The sequence below is a fragment of the Zea mays genome, chromosome 5 (genome assembly GCF_902167145.1).
Source record: "Zea mays cultivar B73 chromosome 5, Zm-B73-REFERENCE-NAM-5.0, whole genome shotgun sequence".
Taxonomy (NCBI): domain Eukaryota; kingdom Viridiplantae; phylum Streptophyta; class Magnoliopsida; order Poales; family Poaceae; genus Zea; species Zea mays.
In genome coordinates, this window is record NC_050100.1 from 2,388,091 (window position 1) to 2,404,242 (window position 16,152).

Below are 16,152 nucleotides of genomic sequence, written 5' to 3' on the forward strand. Positions count from 1 at the left end.
AACATGTTCTACACAAGAGTTAGATCTATTTGCTACTTCTAGTTTAGCATTTAAATCATTATTAACACTTTTTAAACTAGAGATGGTCTCATGGCAAGTAGATAGCTCACAAGAAAGCATTTCATTCCTTTTAACTTCTAAAGCAAGAGATTTTTGTGCCTCTACAAATTTATCATGTTCTTCATACAAAAGATCCTCTTGCTTTTCTAACAATGTATTCTTATCGTTCAAGGCATCGATTAATTCATTAATCTTATCAATCTTAGTTCTTTCTAAGCCTTTGAACAAACTAGCATAATCTATTTCATCATCGCTAGATTCATCATCACTAGAAGAAGCATAAGTAGTCTTTCGAGTGTTTACCTTCTTCTCCTTTGCCATGAGGCAAGTGTGATGCTCATTGGGGAAGAGGGACGATTTGTTGAAGGCCGAGGCGGCGAGTCCTTCGTTGTCGAAGTCGGATGATGAACAATCCGAGTCCCACTCCTTGCCAAGGTATGCCTCGCCCTTAGCCTTCTTGTAGGCCTTCTTCTTTTCCCTCTTCTTCTCTTGTTCCTGGTCACTATCATTATCGGGACAATTAGCGATAAAATGACCAATCTTACCACATTTGAAGCATGAGCGCTTCCCCTTCGTCTTGTTCTTGTTGGGATGCTCCTTGTGACCCCTTAGCGCCGTCTTGAAACGCTTGATGATGAGGGCCATCTCTTCCTCATTGAGCCCTGCCGCCTCAACTTGTGCCACCTTGCTAGGTAGCACTTCCTTGCTCCTTGTTGCTTTGAGAGCAACGGTTTGAGGCTCGTGGATTGGGCCATTCAACGCATCATCAACGTATCTTGCCTCCTTGATCATCATCCGCCCGCTTACAAACTTCCCAAGTATTTCCTCGGGCGTCATCTTGGTGTACCTAGGATTCTCACGAATATTGTTTACAAGATGTGGATCAAGGACAGCGAAGGACCTTAGCATTAGGCGGACGACGTCGTGGTCCGTCCATCGCATGCTTCCATAGCTCCTTATTTTGTTGACGAGGGTCTTGAGCCGGTTGTACGTTTGGGTTGGCTCCTCTCCCATGATCATCGCGAACCTTCCTAGTTCGCCTTCCACCAACTCCATCTTGGTGAGCATGGTGACGTCGTTCCCCTCATGCGAGATCTTGAGGGTGTCCCAGATCTGCTTGGCGTTATCCAAGCCGCTCACCTTATGGTATTCATCCCTGCACAATGATGCTAGAAGAACAGTAGTAGCTTGTGCATTTTTGTGAATTTGCTCATTGATAATATGGGACTATCAGTACTATCAAATTGCATTCCACTTTCTACTATCTCCCATATGCTTGGATGGAGAGAGAGAACAAGTGACTACGCTTTTTGTGACTCCAAAATCCGTAGTCCTCTCCATCAAAGTGAGGAGGTTTACCAAGTGGAATGGAGAGTAAATGAACATTGGTACTTTGAGGAATACGGGAGTAATCGAAAGAAAAATTAGAGTTAACCATCTTCTTTTTCTCGTAGTCGTTGTCGTCGTTGTCCTTTTGGGAAGAAGAGGACCCGTCGCTGTCGTCGTAGTAGACGATCTTCTTGATGCACCTCTTCTTCTTCCCTTCCTTCTTCTTTTGACTCGAGCCGGAGTCAGTAGCTTTGTCGTCCCTCGGCTCGTTGAAGATGGTCTCCTTCTCCTTATCATTGACCACCATCCCCTTTCCCTTAGGATCCATCCCTTCGGGTGATTTGTCCCTTTCTTGAAGAGAATGGCTCTGATACCAATTGAGAGCACCTAGAGGGGGGTGAATAAGTGATCCTGTAAAAACTTGAAACTTAATCCACAAAGCTTTATTAGGAGTTAGCACAGTAAAGCCAAGTGGCTAGAGAGTAGTTCTTGCAAAATACAATAACCACAAGAAGATCAACACAGATAGGCACAGTGGTTTATCCCGTGGTTCGGCCAAGTCCAACACTTGCCTACTCCACGTTGTGGCGTCCCAACGGACGAGGGTTGCACTCAACCCCTCTCAAGCGGTCCAAAGACCCACTTGAATACCATAGTGTTTTGCTTTGTTTACTATATCCCGCTTGCGAGGAATCTCCACAACTTGGAGGCTCTCGCCCTTACAATTTGATGTTCACAAAGAAGCACGGAAGTAAGAATGGGATGAGCAACGCACTCAAGAGACAAAATCAGAGCACAACACGCACACAAGTCACAACCCGAGCTCACAACACAACCCGAAGAGTTCTCTATTCAAATGGAGCTCTAGTTGCTATCACAAAGAATCAAATGCGCGGAATTGGAGTCTTGGTGCTTAGGAATGCTTAGAGAATACTTGGTGTACTCCTCCATGCGCCTAGGGGTCCCTTTTATAGCCCCAAGGCAGCTAGGAGCCGTTGAGAGCATTCCAGGAAGGCAATTCTTTCCTTTTGTCGCCTGGCGCACCGGACAGTCCGGTGCACCACCGGACACTGTCCGGTGCGGATTTCTTTCCTGTTTTGGCGCAGCCGACCGTTGGCGTTTTTGGAGCCGTTGGCGCACCGGACACTGTCCGGTGCACACCGGACAGTCCGGTGCCCCCTTCAGACCGTTGGCCTGGCCACGCGTCACGCGTGGATTGCGCGGCCGATTGTTGGCTCGGCCGACCGTTGGCTCGGCCGACCGTTGGCTCACCGGACAGTCCGGTGAATTATAGTCGTACGCCGCCGGCGAATTCCCGAGAGCGGCCTTTTCACCAGAGCCAGCCTGGCGCACCAGACACTGTCCGGTGCACCACCGGACAGTCCGGTGCACCCAGACCGAGCAGCCTTTTGGCTGTACACAGCCAACTTCTCCATAATTGTTTCTCCTATTTCTAGCACTTAGACACAATACATTAGTCTTCAAAACAATGTACTAAGTCTAGAAACATACCTTTAATCTTGATTTGCACTTCTTGAGTCCTTGGCATAATTTAACACTTAAGCACTTGTGTTGGCACTCAATCACCAAAATACTTAGAAATGGTTCAAGGGCACATTTCCCTTTCACATCTACAACTAGAATCTAACGTTAAAGGCTTTAATCAACCAATATCAAATTTAAAAAAAAATAAACAAAGCTATCCTGAGGCTGAGTACTGACTACCGAGTGCAGAAAGCCAACAACAATGCCTCCTTGTGTAGATATGTACGTGATTGCATATAGCATATTTAATTTACCTGACAAAATGGTAGTCAATCAACGGATCAGTGGCCCTGTGGTGGACTAGACGTCCGGCCAGGCAGCAAGCTGCGTGCCTACTTCTACGATCTGTGTGATCCCTAGCGGCGATCGGCGAGAGCTGCGCGCACGAATTATGATGCCTGGCGGCTGCGGCCGAACTGTAGTTACCGGTTAGGTTAGTAAGAGTTTACAAGAAATAAATAATGAGTTGTCTTATTTTGGGCCGATAGTATCAGACGTGGCCCATATTGCCTAACATGCGATGAACAGGAATTAATATATATATATATATATATATATATATATATATATATATATATATATATACTTGTTGCAGACCTTGGTCGGGGTCGTGGCCCCCGCTGGCCCCCCCTTCTCTCCGCCTCTGCCCGTGGACTGTCGTCCGATGCATGACGAGCCACCGCAGAAAAGGGTCTACCCCTTACACTGCACAAACCTCCGAGCAATCTACATGGATCACTCAGGGGGACGAAGGACTACATCTAGCACATGCGCTCACGCGCACCCGAGAAACAAATGGACTCACACCCGGTACGTGACAGACCATCATAGGGAGAGGTCCACCCCTTATACTAAACCCTCGAGCAATCCACATGGATTACTCGAGGGCTCAGGGGCTGCATCTAACAGATGCGCTTGTGCCACACCAGAAGAGGAACCACACAAGAAAGCCTCTATGCAACTCCAAGGACTTACAAAGGCTCATGGACTGTTGTTGGGTACCTGGGAACATGGTACCCAAAGAAGGCCCCAAGACACCCCAAGAATGGCCCGCCCGTCAAGAATGTAAGGAAAATGGACCCCGAGCGGACTAATATGTTTGCTAGTGTTTATAATTATAGTTCACAGGATGCGAAGAGAATTGGACCAAGGCAATGAGGATGCAACATCTCAAAAGAAGACATAAAAAGATGCATAGGAGTCCAATACTCAAGAACAAAAGAAGCCCGAAGAAATCAGCAAAGGAATCCAAGAAACGGGCTGTCAGCCAGCGCCTGGTGGTGCACCGGACATTGATGTCCGGTGTGCACCGGACTGTCCGGTGAGGTACCGGACAGTCTGCGCAGAGAGGCCACAGACAGGCGCTCTCTGGCTGTAGCACCGGACTGTCCGGTGTGCACCGGACTGTCCGGTGTGTCTCGGGCAGACGGCAACGGTCGGATCCAACGGTCGACTGCTACAAGCGCCAACGGTCGGCTGACGTGGCGTGCACCGGACACTGCACAGTAGATGTCCGGTGGTGCACCGGACTGTCCGGTGCACCCGACGACAGAAAGCTGCTGCTTTCTGTCCAATGGCTAGTTTGGGGTGTGGAGGCTATAAATACCACCCCAACCGGCCATTCTCAAGTGTGAGAGCCCAAGCAACATACCAAGACACATAGTGCATATTTCAAAGAGCTCAAACACCCAAGTGCTTAATAGAATCACTCGGTGATTAGCGTAGGTGCTTTGCGAAGTGCTTAGGTTAGTTAGACCGCTTTAGCGCTTGCTCTAGGTAAACCCTAGTTAGTTGAGTGAGTTTTGTAAAACCACACAACCCCTCGGCTCTTGCGTGAGTCGTTGAAATTGTACCGAGTGGGGCGAGAGTCTTGCGAGACCGTGACAACCGCGTTTGTGTCACGGCCGCCACCGTGTACCGGAGGGAACGAGGCCCGCGGCGTTTCGGCCGGAAGCTCGATAGTGGAGACGGCGGGGAGCGTCCGAGAGGAGCCGGAAGCGGAGCACCACTTGCACGTGGAGAAGGCCCGTGGCTCTCTACGGAGTTACTCGACCGAGGTGCTTGGCCCTCGCGTGGGCTTCCCTTTGTGTAGGGGCACCAACGAGGATTAGTCGGGACCTTGCGCGGTTCCGGATACCTCGGTAAAAATACCAGCGTCATCCACGAGAGTTTGCTTCTCTACTTAGCTCTTTACATTCCGCATTTATATTAAGCATTTAAGTTTCAATCTTGTAGTCATACTTATTTAGTGTAGATTGAAACTTAGCCTTTGCGGTAGAGATAGCAACACTTAGACAAAACCTAGTTTGCACATTCTAGTTTTGATTATTTGCATAGGTTTTGCTCTAGGGATTTAATTGTGGCCTAGTTTAGTAAAAGTTTTAGAAGTCCTAATTCACCCCCCCCCCCTCTTAGGCGTCACCCGTTTCCTACAAGTGGTATCAGAACCCGGTTTGGCTCATTTGAAACGCTTTAGCTTCACCGCTAAAAGAGCTGACGCTTTTTAGAGGAAGGGATGGATACCCATAGGCCACCACACTTCGACGACACTAACTTCCCATATTATAGTGCTAGAATGGCTTGTTACCTAGAGGTCGTTGATCTAGGTGTTTGGAGAGTCACTCGTGACGGGATGAAACCCCTCAAGAATCCCAAGAAACCCACCACGAGGGAGGAAAAATAAATTCATTTAAATGCTAGAGCCAAAAATTGCTTGTATGAATCTCTTAGCATGGATATTTTTAATCAAGTATTTACCTTGAAAACTGCTAATGAGATTTGGCTAAAATTGCATGAGCTCCGTGACGGCACATCCAATGTCCGTGAGCAAAAACATTGCCTAGTCTTAAATGAGTATAATTCTTTTGCTATGAAAGATGATGAGCTTGTTAGAGACATATATTCTCGTTTGAATCTAATTATCAATGAGCTCAATTCTATTGGCATTAATAAGCTAGGTGATGCGGACATTGTGAGGAAGATTATCTCCCTGCTACCACAACAAAGATATGGGAGCATCATCACCATCCTTCACAACATGGAGGATTTGAGCAACATGACCCCGACCATTGTGATTGGGAAAATCGCGGCCTTTGAGATGTCGCGAAAAATGAGTCGGGGAGAGGAGCCAACTTCCTCAAGACCATATGCTTTTGCATGTGATGAAAGGAAGGGCAAAAATAAGGCTCCCACTCCAAGTTCCTCAAGTGAAGAAGAGGAAGAAGAAGAAAGTGATGATGATGAAGATAATCAACCATGCACATCATCCTCCGAGGACGAAGAAACAATCCGACGCGTCGGAAAGGTAATGAGGATGATCTGCAAGATTAATCTAATGGGTGTGCCCCTGCAGGTCGAGGATCTTCTCTTTAACATTGACAGGAAAAAGCAAAGAAAGAGAGGATGCTTCGCATGTGGGGAAAAGGGCCACTTCAGGGACAGCTGTCCAACTTTGGCCGAACCCAAAAAGGAGAGGAGCAAAGGCAAGGCGCTAACAAGTGTTAGAACTTGGGATGACTCTTCAAGTGAAGACGAACCTCCAAGAACGCGCAGCCACCGGTCCTCATCACGATCATCACGCTCATCACACAAATTCCTTATGGCAAGAGGTAACACAAGCACTCCATCCTCTAGTGATGAAAGTAGTAGTGATGATGAAGGTGAGGGAAAGCCCTCTCTAGATGAGCTTGCGGAAGCCGTAGATTTTTTCCAGGATGTTTGCACTAAACAAAAAGCTCAACTTAAAACTTTGAAAAAGAAGTTGGTTAACTCTCAAAATGATTACAAAGGTTTGCAAGAAAAATTTGAAACTTTTGCAAACTTAAATAGTGAGCTATCAACTAAAATTGAGCTATTAGAATCTAGTGCTCCATCCACTGCTACCGATGATAGCCTTATTAAAAAGAATGAAAAACTTAAGGCTAAGTTAGCTAGCTCCCAAGAAGCTATTGAAAATTTGCTAGAGAAAATGGAAATTCTTAGCATACACAATAATGAGCTAACTACTAAGCTAGAAAACATTGGTAGCACCCCAGCAGCATCTTTAGTTGAAATTCCTGAAATAATTAAGAAAGATGCTTCTACTTCCTGCTTTGATTTAATTGATGATTCTAACCCCTGCAACCAAGTCGTTGTTGAGAATATTGTTGTAGAGACATGTTCGGATGAGGTTGCAAAGGAAAATGAACAATTAAAGCAAGAAGTGGCTCGCCTTGGTAAGGCCTTGTATGACAAGAAAGGCAAAGCCAAACAAATCCAACCTCCACAGGATAACACCACTGCGGGAGTGAACAAGCCTATGGAGGGAGAAACTGTGATTTGTAGGCTATGCCACAAGGAAGGCCACAAGTCTTTCCAATGCAAGGCGATGACCGGGGATAAACAAAGGCAAAAGCTCAAGCAAAAGCCATCAAGCAAAATCTCCAACACCTACATCAAAAAGGTGAACAAAAAGGATGCTACACCATATTTGATCAAGAAGAAAAAGAATGGAAAGGTGATAGCAATCAAGGCCAACAAGCAAGCCAACAAAGGAAAAGGGGTCAAACGCATCTGGGTGCCAAAGGAGATAATTTCAACCATGAAAAGCACCAAGAAGGTTTGGATCTCGAAAGGGAAGTGAGTGGACCGAAGGTCTTCGGGAAATTTGGAGACTTGGCAAAGTTGGGATGTATATCATGGGATACATCATATTGGATCAAGTTTATTGCCAAGTGGGTTAGTGAAAATTTTGGACCCAAATTTCCCACCCATGACTAAGGTAACTAGTTTTATTGTATCTTTTTGTTTTTAGATATGCGTATCTATCTACCTTTTATCTAGTTTACCTTTCTTGCCTAGTATAACATTTGTTATGTACTTCTGTTTAAAATCATGCATACTAGGTAAATCAAATGGTAGGATTGCTTGTTTTTTCATATACTTAAGCAAACCTACATGGCTTAAAATGTTTATTTAAGCACGACACATAGCTTCTATATCACTCCATAGTAAATGATGCATCAATTGAAAACTTTTGATTTCTACAAATTCTATCATTTAACTTATATGTGCCAAAGTTTGGATTATGGATAATTTGCCCTCTTGATATCAAATCAAAGTGTATGTCTCCTACAAGTATTCAAAACTTGTATGCACACCTTTAGGGGGAGGTTACTCTATAATCTAACACTTTGAGACTAACACCTTTTCAAGTCTATTTCATGTGATAGTCTCATTGTAAGGAAAATGAAGTCCCCGGAGAAAGACAACAATCTTCCACTGCAAAATCTCCAAGAACTCTCATGTCTCTCAAGCTCGCCATTGATCCACAATTGGTATCTTTTGAGACTACATTAGTATCATTTACATGTCTTCTCCATTATTTGATTCGACTATATTTCATATCATATGCTTCCATGTTGCAAAAATGCATAAGTAGTTAACTCATATTCTGTTACCTATGCATAAGGGAAGTTAGTCTTTTCAAATCTTGTCTTGCACCTCTAATTTTCACATGCTTTTTCCTAAGTAGAGGATCTCTGTCAGGGGGAGTATTTCTTCATTTCTAAAAAGGGGAGAAACCTCTTTCTAAAGAGAACACTCATTTAGGGGGAGTAATCATTTCAACTCGTATCATTCATATGGTTTATTTAATATCCTTCTAGTGATATCATTTGATACAATTCTTGTTGAGGGCAAGATTTTATTTACTTCCTACATGATTTTAATGTCTTCCTTTTCGGTGGTTGATGCCAAAGGGGGAGAAGTTTAGGGACCAAAGCAATGAAAACTATATCAAACACCAAACACCACCAATTTAAAATTTTATATCTACAAATGGTTTTTCCAGTGGTTTTGGTTATTTGGTCCAAAAATAGGAAGTAAGTGAATTATGGAGTTAGGGGGAGGCTTAAGTCCATAATTTCACATTATGGGGATAATCATGCATCTTAGCAAGTAGATTGTATAATTTAATTCAAATACTTGTATTATTTGCTTGCTTTGGTTGTATTGTCATCAATCACCAAAAAGGGGGAGATTGTAAGGAAAATGGACCCCGGGCCATTTGGCTAATTGAGTTTTGGTGTTTGATGATTAACACAACCTGTGGACTAATATGTTTGCTAGTGTTTATAATTATAGTTCACAGGATGCGAAGAGAATTGGACCAAGGCAATGAGGATGCAACACCTCAAAAGAAGACATAAAAAGATGCATAGGAGTCCAATACTCAAGAACAAAAGAAGCCCGAAGAAATCAGCAAAGGAATCCAAGAAACGGGCTGTCAGCCAGCGCCTGGTGGTGCACCGGACATTGATGTCTGGTGTGCACCGGACTGTCCGGTGAGGTACCGGACAGTCTGCGCAGAGAGGCCACAGACAGGCGCTCTCTGGCTATAGCACCGAACTGTCCGGTGTGCACCGGACTGTCCGGTGTGCCTCGTGAAAGTCGCCTAGAGGGGGGGTGAATAGGGCGAAACTGAAATTCTCAAAAATAATCACAACTACAAGCCGGGTTAGCGTTAGAAATGTAAACGAGTCCGCGAGAGAGGGCGCAAAACAAATCGCAAGCAAATGAAGAGTGTGACACGCGGATTTGTTTTACCGAGGTTCGGTTCTTGCAAACCTACTCCCCGTTGAGGAGGCCACAAAGGCCGGGTCTCTTTCAACCCTTCCCTCTCTCAAACGGTCCCTCGGACCGAGTGAGCTTCTCTTCTCAAATCAAAGCCGGGAATAAAACTTCCCCGCAAGGGCCACCACACAATTGGTGCCTCTTGCCTTGATTACAATTGAGTGTTGATCACAAGAGCAAGTGAGAAAGAAAAGAAGCAATCCAAGCGCAAGAGCTCAAAAGAACACAGCAAATCTCTCTCGCTAATCACTAAAGCCTTTTGTGGAATTGGAGAGGATTTGATCTCTTCGGTGTGTCTAGAATTGAATGCCTAGCTCTTGTAAGTGGTTGAGAAGTGGAAAACTTGGATCAATGAATGTGGGGGTGGTTGGGGTATTTATAGCCCCAACCACCAAACTTGACCGTTGGTGGAGGCTGTCTGTTCAATGGCGCACCGGACAGTCCGGTGCACACCGGACATGTCCGGTGCCCCCGCCACGTCATTACTGCCGTTGGATTCTGACCGTTGGAGCTTCTGACTTGTGGGCCCTCCTGGATGTCCGGTGCACACCGGACATGCACTGTTCCTTATCCGGTGCGCTAGTATGGGCGCGCCTGTCTTCTGCGTGCGCAGAGCGCGCAATAAATGCGTCGCAGGTAGCCGTTGGCGCCGAAATAGCCGTTGCTCCGCTGGTACACCGGACAGTCCGGTGCACACTGGACATGTCCGGTGAATTATAGCGGAGCGGCTGCTGCCCGTTCCCGAGGCTGGCGAGTTCCGGAGGCCGCGCTTCCTTGGAGCACCGGACACTGTCCGGTGTACACCGGACAGTCCGGTGAATTATAGCGCGCCGGCCTGAGAAATTCCCGAAGGTAGCGAGTTTGAGTTGGAGTCCTCTGGTGCACCGGACACTGTCCGGTGGTGCACCAGACACTGTCTGGTGTTCACCGGACAGTCCGGTGCCTCCAGACCAGAGGTGCCTTCGGTTGACTCTTTGCTCCTTTGTTGAATCCAAAACTTGATCTTTTTATTGGCTGAGTGTGAACCTTTTATACCTGTATAATCTATATACTTGAGCAAACTAGTTAGTCCAATTATTTGTGTTGGGCAATTCAACCACCAAAATTAATTAGGGACTAGGTGTGAGCCTAATTCCCTTTCAATCTCCCCCTTTTTGGTGATTGATGCCAACACAAACCAAAGCAAATATAGAAGTGCATAACTGAACTAGTTTGCATAATGTAAGTGTAAAGGTTGCTTGGAATTGAGCCAATCTAAATACTTACAAGATATGCATGGATCGTTTCTTTCTTATTTAACATTTTGGACCACGCTTGCACCACATGTTTTGTTTTTGCAAACTCTTTTGTAAATCCTTTTCAAAGTTCTTTTGCAAATAGTCAAAGGCAAATGAATAAGATTTTGAGAAGCATTTTCAAGATTTGAAATTTTCTCCCCCTGTTTCAAATGCTTTTCCTTTGACTAAACAAAACTCCCCCTAAATGAGATCCTCCTCTTAGTGTTCAAGAGGGTTTTGATATATCCTTTTTGAAATACTACTTTCTCCCCCTCTTGAACACAATAGGATACTAATAATATTCTTGGAAACACGAAGTTTTTTGAAATTGGTGGTGGTGCGGTCCTTTTGCTTTGGGCTCATACTTTCTCCCCCTTTGGCATGAATCGCCAAAAACGGAATCATTAGAGCCCTTCAAGTGCTATCTTCCCCTTTGGTCATAAATAAATGAGTTAAGATTATACCAAAGACGAAGTCCTTTTGCTTTCTCCCCCAAAGATGGAGAGTCTCTTGGAGCGACGACGAAGGATGAGTTACGGAGTGGAAGCCTTCGTCTTCGCCGAAGACTCCAATTCCCTTTCAATACACCTATGACTTGGTTTGAAATAGACTTGAAAAACACATTAGTCATAGCATATGAAAGAGACATGATCAAAGGTATATAGAAGAGCAATGTGTGCAATTTAACAAAAGAAGTTCCTAGAATCAAGAATATTGAGCTCATGCCTAAGTTTGTTAAAAGATTGTTCATCAAGAGGCTTGGTAAAGATATCGGCTAATTGATCTTTAGTATTAATGTATGAAATCTCGATATCTCCCTTTTGTTGGTGATCCCTAAGAAAATGATACCGAATGGCTATGTGTTTAGTGCGACTATGCTCGACGGGATTATCCGCCATCTTGATTGCACTCTCATTATCACATAGCAAAGGGACTTTGGTTAATTTGTAACTGTAGTCCCGCAGGGTTTGCCTCATCCAAAGCAATTGCGCGCAACAATGTCCTGCGGCAATGTACTCGGCTTCGGCGGTGGAAAGAGCGACCGAATTTTGCTTCTTTGAAGCCCAAGACACCAAGGATCTTCCCAAGAACTGGCAAGTTCCCGATGTGCTCTTCCTATTGATTTTGCACCCCGCCCAATCGGCATCCGAATAACCAATCAAATCAAATGTGGATCCCCTAGGATACCAAAGCCCAAACTTAGGAGTATAAGCCAAATATCTCAAGATTCGTTTTACGGCCGTAAGGTGAGCTTCCTTAGGGTCGGCTTGGAATCTTGCACACATGCATACGGAAAGCATAATGTCCGGTCGAGATGCACATAAATATAGCAAAGAACCTATCATCGACCGGTATACCTTTTGATCCACGGACTTACCTCCCGTGTCGAGGTCGAGATGCCCATTGGTTCCCATGGGTGTCTTGATGGGCTTGGCATCCTTCATCCCAAACTTGTTTAGAATGTCTTGAGTGTACTTCGTTTGGCTAATGAAGGTGCCCTCTTGGAGTTGCTTCACTTGGAATCCTAAGAAATACTTCAACTCCCCCATCATAGACATCTCGAATTTCTGTGTCATAATCCTACTAAACTCTTCACATGTAGACTCGTTAGTAGACCCAAATATAATATCATCAACATAAATTTGGCATACAAACAAGTCATTTTCAAGAGTTTTAGTAAAGAGTGTAGGATCGGCCTTTCCGACTTTGAAGCCATTAGCAATAAGAAAATCTCTAAGGCATTCATACCATGCTCTTGGGGCTTGCTTGAGCCCATAAAGCGCCTTAGAGAGCTTATAGACATGGTTAGGATACTCACTGTCTTCAAAGCCGGGAGGTTGCTCAACATAGACCTCTTCCTTGATTGGTCCATTGAGGAAGGCACTTTTCACGTCCATTTGATAAAGCTTAAAGCCATGGTAAGTAGCATAGGCTAATAATATGCGAATTGACTCAAGCCTAGCTACGGGTGCATAGGTTTCACCGAAATCCAAACCTTCGACTTGGGAGTATCCCTTGGCCACAAGTCGAGCTTTGTTCCTTGTCACCACACCATGCTCATCTTGCTTGTTGCGGAAGACCCATTTGGTTCCTACAACATTTTGATTAGGACGTGGAACCAAATGCCATACCTCATTCCTAGTGAAGTTGTTGAGCTCCTCTTGCATTGCCACCACCCAATCCGAATCTTGTAGTGCTTCCTCTACCTTGTGTGGCTCAATAGAGGAAACAAAAGAGTAATGTTCACAAAAATGTGCAATACGAGATCTAGTAGTTACCCCCTTATGAATGTCGCCGAGGATGGTGTCGACGGGGTGATCTCGTTGGATTGCTTGGTGGACTCTTGGGTGTGGCGGCCTTGTTTCTTGCTCATCCTCCTTTTCTTGATCATTTGCATCTCCCCCTTGATCATTGCCATCATCTTGAGGTGGCTCATCTTCTTGATCTTGCCATTCATCAACTTGAGCCTCGTCCTCATTTTGGGTTGGTGGAGATGCTTGCGTGGAGGAGGATGGTTGATCTTGTGTATGTGGAGGCTCTTCGGATTCCTTAGGACACACATCCCCAATGGACATGTTCCTTAGCGCTATGCATGGAGCCTGTTCTTCACCTATCTCATCAAGATCAACTTGCTCTACTTGAGAGCCGTTAGTCTCATCAAACACAACGTCACAAGAAACTTCAACTAGTCCTGAGGACTTGTTAAAGACTCTATATGCCCTTGTGTTTGAGTCATATCCTAGTAAAAAGCCTTCTACCGTTTTAGGAGCAAATTCAGATTTTCTACCTCTCTTTACAAGAATAAAGCATTTGCTACCAAAAACTCTAAAATATGAAATATTGGGCTTTTTACCGGTTAGGAGTTCATATGATGTCTTCTTGAGGATTCGGTGTAGATACAACCGGTTGATGGCGTAGCAAGCGGTGTTGACCGCCTCGGCCCAAAACCGATCCGAAGTCTTGTACTCATCAAGCATGGTTCTTGCCATGTCCAATAGAGTTCGATTCTTCCTCTCCACTACTCCATTTTGTTGTGGGGTGTATGGAGAAGAGAACTCATGTTTGATGCCCTCCTCCTCAAGGAAGCCTTCAATTTGAGAGTTCTTGAACTCCGTCCCGTTGTCGCTTCTAATTTTCTTGATCCTTAAGCCGAACTCATTTTGAGCCCGTCTCAAGAATCCCTTTAAGGTCTCTTGGGTATGAGATTTTTCCTGCAAAAAGAACACCCAAGTGAAGCGAGAATAATCATCCACTATTACAAGACAATACTTACTCCCGCCGATGCTTATGTAAGCAATCGGGCCGAATAGATCCATGTGGAGTAGCTCAAGCGGCCTGTCGGTCGTCATGATGTTCTTGTGTGGATGTTGGATCCCAACTTGCTTCCCGGCTTGGAATGCGCTACAAATCCTGTCTTTCTCAAAATGAACATTTGTTAATCCTAAAATGTGTTCTCCCTTTAGAAGCTTATGAAGATTCTTCATCCCAACATGGGCTAGTCGGCGGTGCCAGAGCCAACCCATGTTAGTCTTAGCAATTAAGCAGGTGTCGAGTTCAGCTCTATCAAAATCTACCAAGTATAGCTGACCCTCTAACACTCCCTTAAATGCTATTGAATCATCACTTCTTCTAAAGACAGTGACACCTACATCAGTGAATAGACAGTTGTAGCCCATTTGACATAATTGAGAAACGGAAAGCAAATTGTAATCTAATGAATCAACAAGAAAAACATTGGAAATGGAATGGTCAGGTGAAATAGCAATTTTACCCAAACCTTTGACCAAACCTTGATTTCCATCCCCGAATGTGATCGCTCTTTGGGGATCTTGGTTTTTCTCATATGAGGAGAACATCTTCTTCTCCCCTGTCATGTGGTTTGTGCACCCGCTGTCGAGTATCCAACTTGAGCCCCCGGATGCATAAACCTACAAAACAATTTTAGTTCTTGACTTTAGGTACCCAAACGGTTTTGGGTCCTTTGGCATTAGACACAAGAACTTTGGGTACCCAAACACAAGTCTTAGAGCCCTTGTGTTTGCCCCCAATAAACTTGGCAACTACCTTGCCGGATTTGTTAGTAAGCACATATGAAGCATCAAAAGTTTTAAATGAAATAGCATGATCATTTGATGCATTAGGAGTTTTCTTCTTAGGCAACTTAGCACGGGTTGGTTGCCTAGAGCTAGATGTCTCACCCTTATACATAAAAGCATGATTAGGACCAGAGTGAGACTTCCTAGAGTGAATTCTCCTAATTTTGCTCTCGGGATAACCGACAGGGTACAAAATGTAACCCTCGTTATCCTGAGGCATAGGAGCTTTGCCCTTAACAAAGTTAGACAAATTTTTAGGAGGGGCATTAAGTTTGACATTGTCTCCCCTTTGGAAGCCAATGCCATCCTTGATGCCCGGGCGTCTCCCATTATAGAGCATACTTCTAGCAAATTTAAACTTTTCATTTTCCAAGTTATGCTCGGCAATTTTAGCATCTAATAATGCTATATGATCATTTTGTTGTTTAATTAAAGACATGTGATCATGAATAGCATTGATATCAACATCTCTACATCTAGTACAAATAGAAACATACTCAACATTAGATGTAGAGGGTTTGCAAGATTTTAATTCAACAACCTTAGCATGTAACATATCATTCTTAGTTCTAAGGTCGGAAATAATAGAATTGCAAACATCAAAATCTTTAGCCTTAGCGATCAAATTTTCATTTTCTATTCTAAGGCTAGCAAGAGAATCATTCAATTCCTTAATCTTAGCAAGCAAATCATCATTATCATTTCTAAGATCGGGAATTGAATCAATACAAACATGAGAATCAACCTTAGCAATTAATCTAGCATTTTCATTTCTAAGGTTGTTAATGGTGTCATGACAAGTGCTTAGCTCACTAGATAGTTTTTGACATTTTTCTACTTCTAGAGCATAAGCATTTTTAACCTTAACATGTTTCTTGTTTTCCTTGATTAGGAAGTCCTCTTGGGAGTCCAAGAGGTCATCCTTTTCATGGATGGCACTAATTAGCTCATTTAGTTTTTCCTTTTGTTCCATGTTAAGGTTGGCAAAAAGAACGCGCAAGTTATCCTCCTCATTGCTAGCATCATCCTCATCACTAGAGGTTTCATATTTAGTGGAGGATCTTGATTTTACCTTCATCCTTTTGCCGTCCTTTGCCATGAGGCACTTGTGGCCGACGTTTGGGAAGAGGAGTCCCTTGGTGACGGCGATGTTGGCGGTGTCCTCGTTGGAGGAGGACTCGGTGGAGCTCTCGTCGGAGTCCCACTCGCGGCACACGTGGGCATCGCCGCCC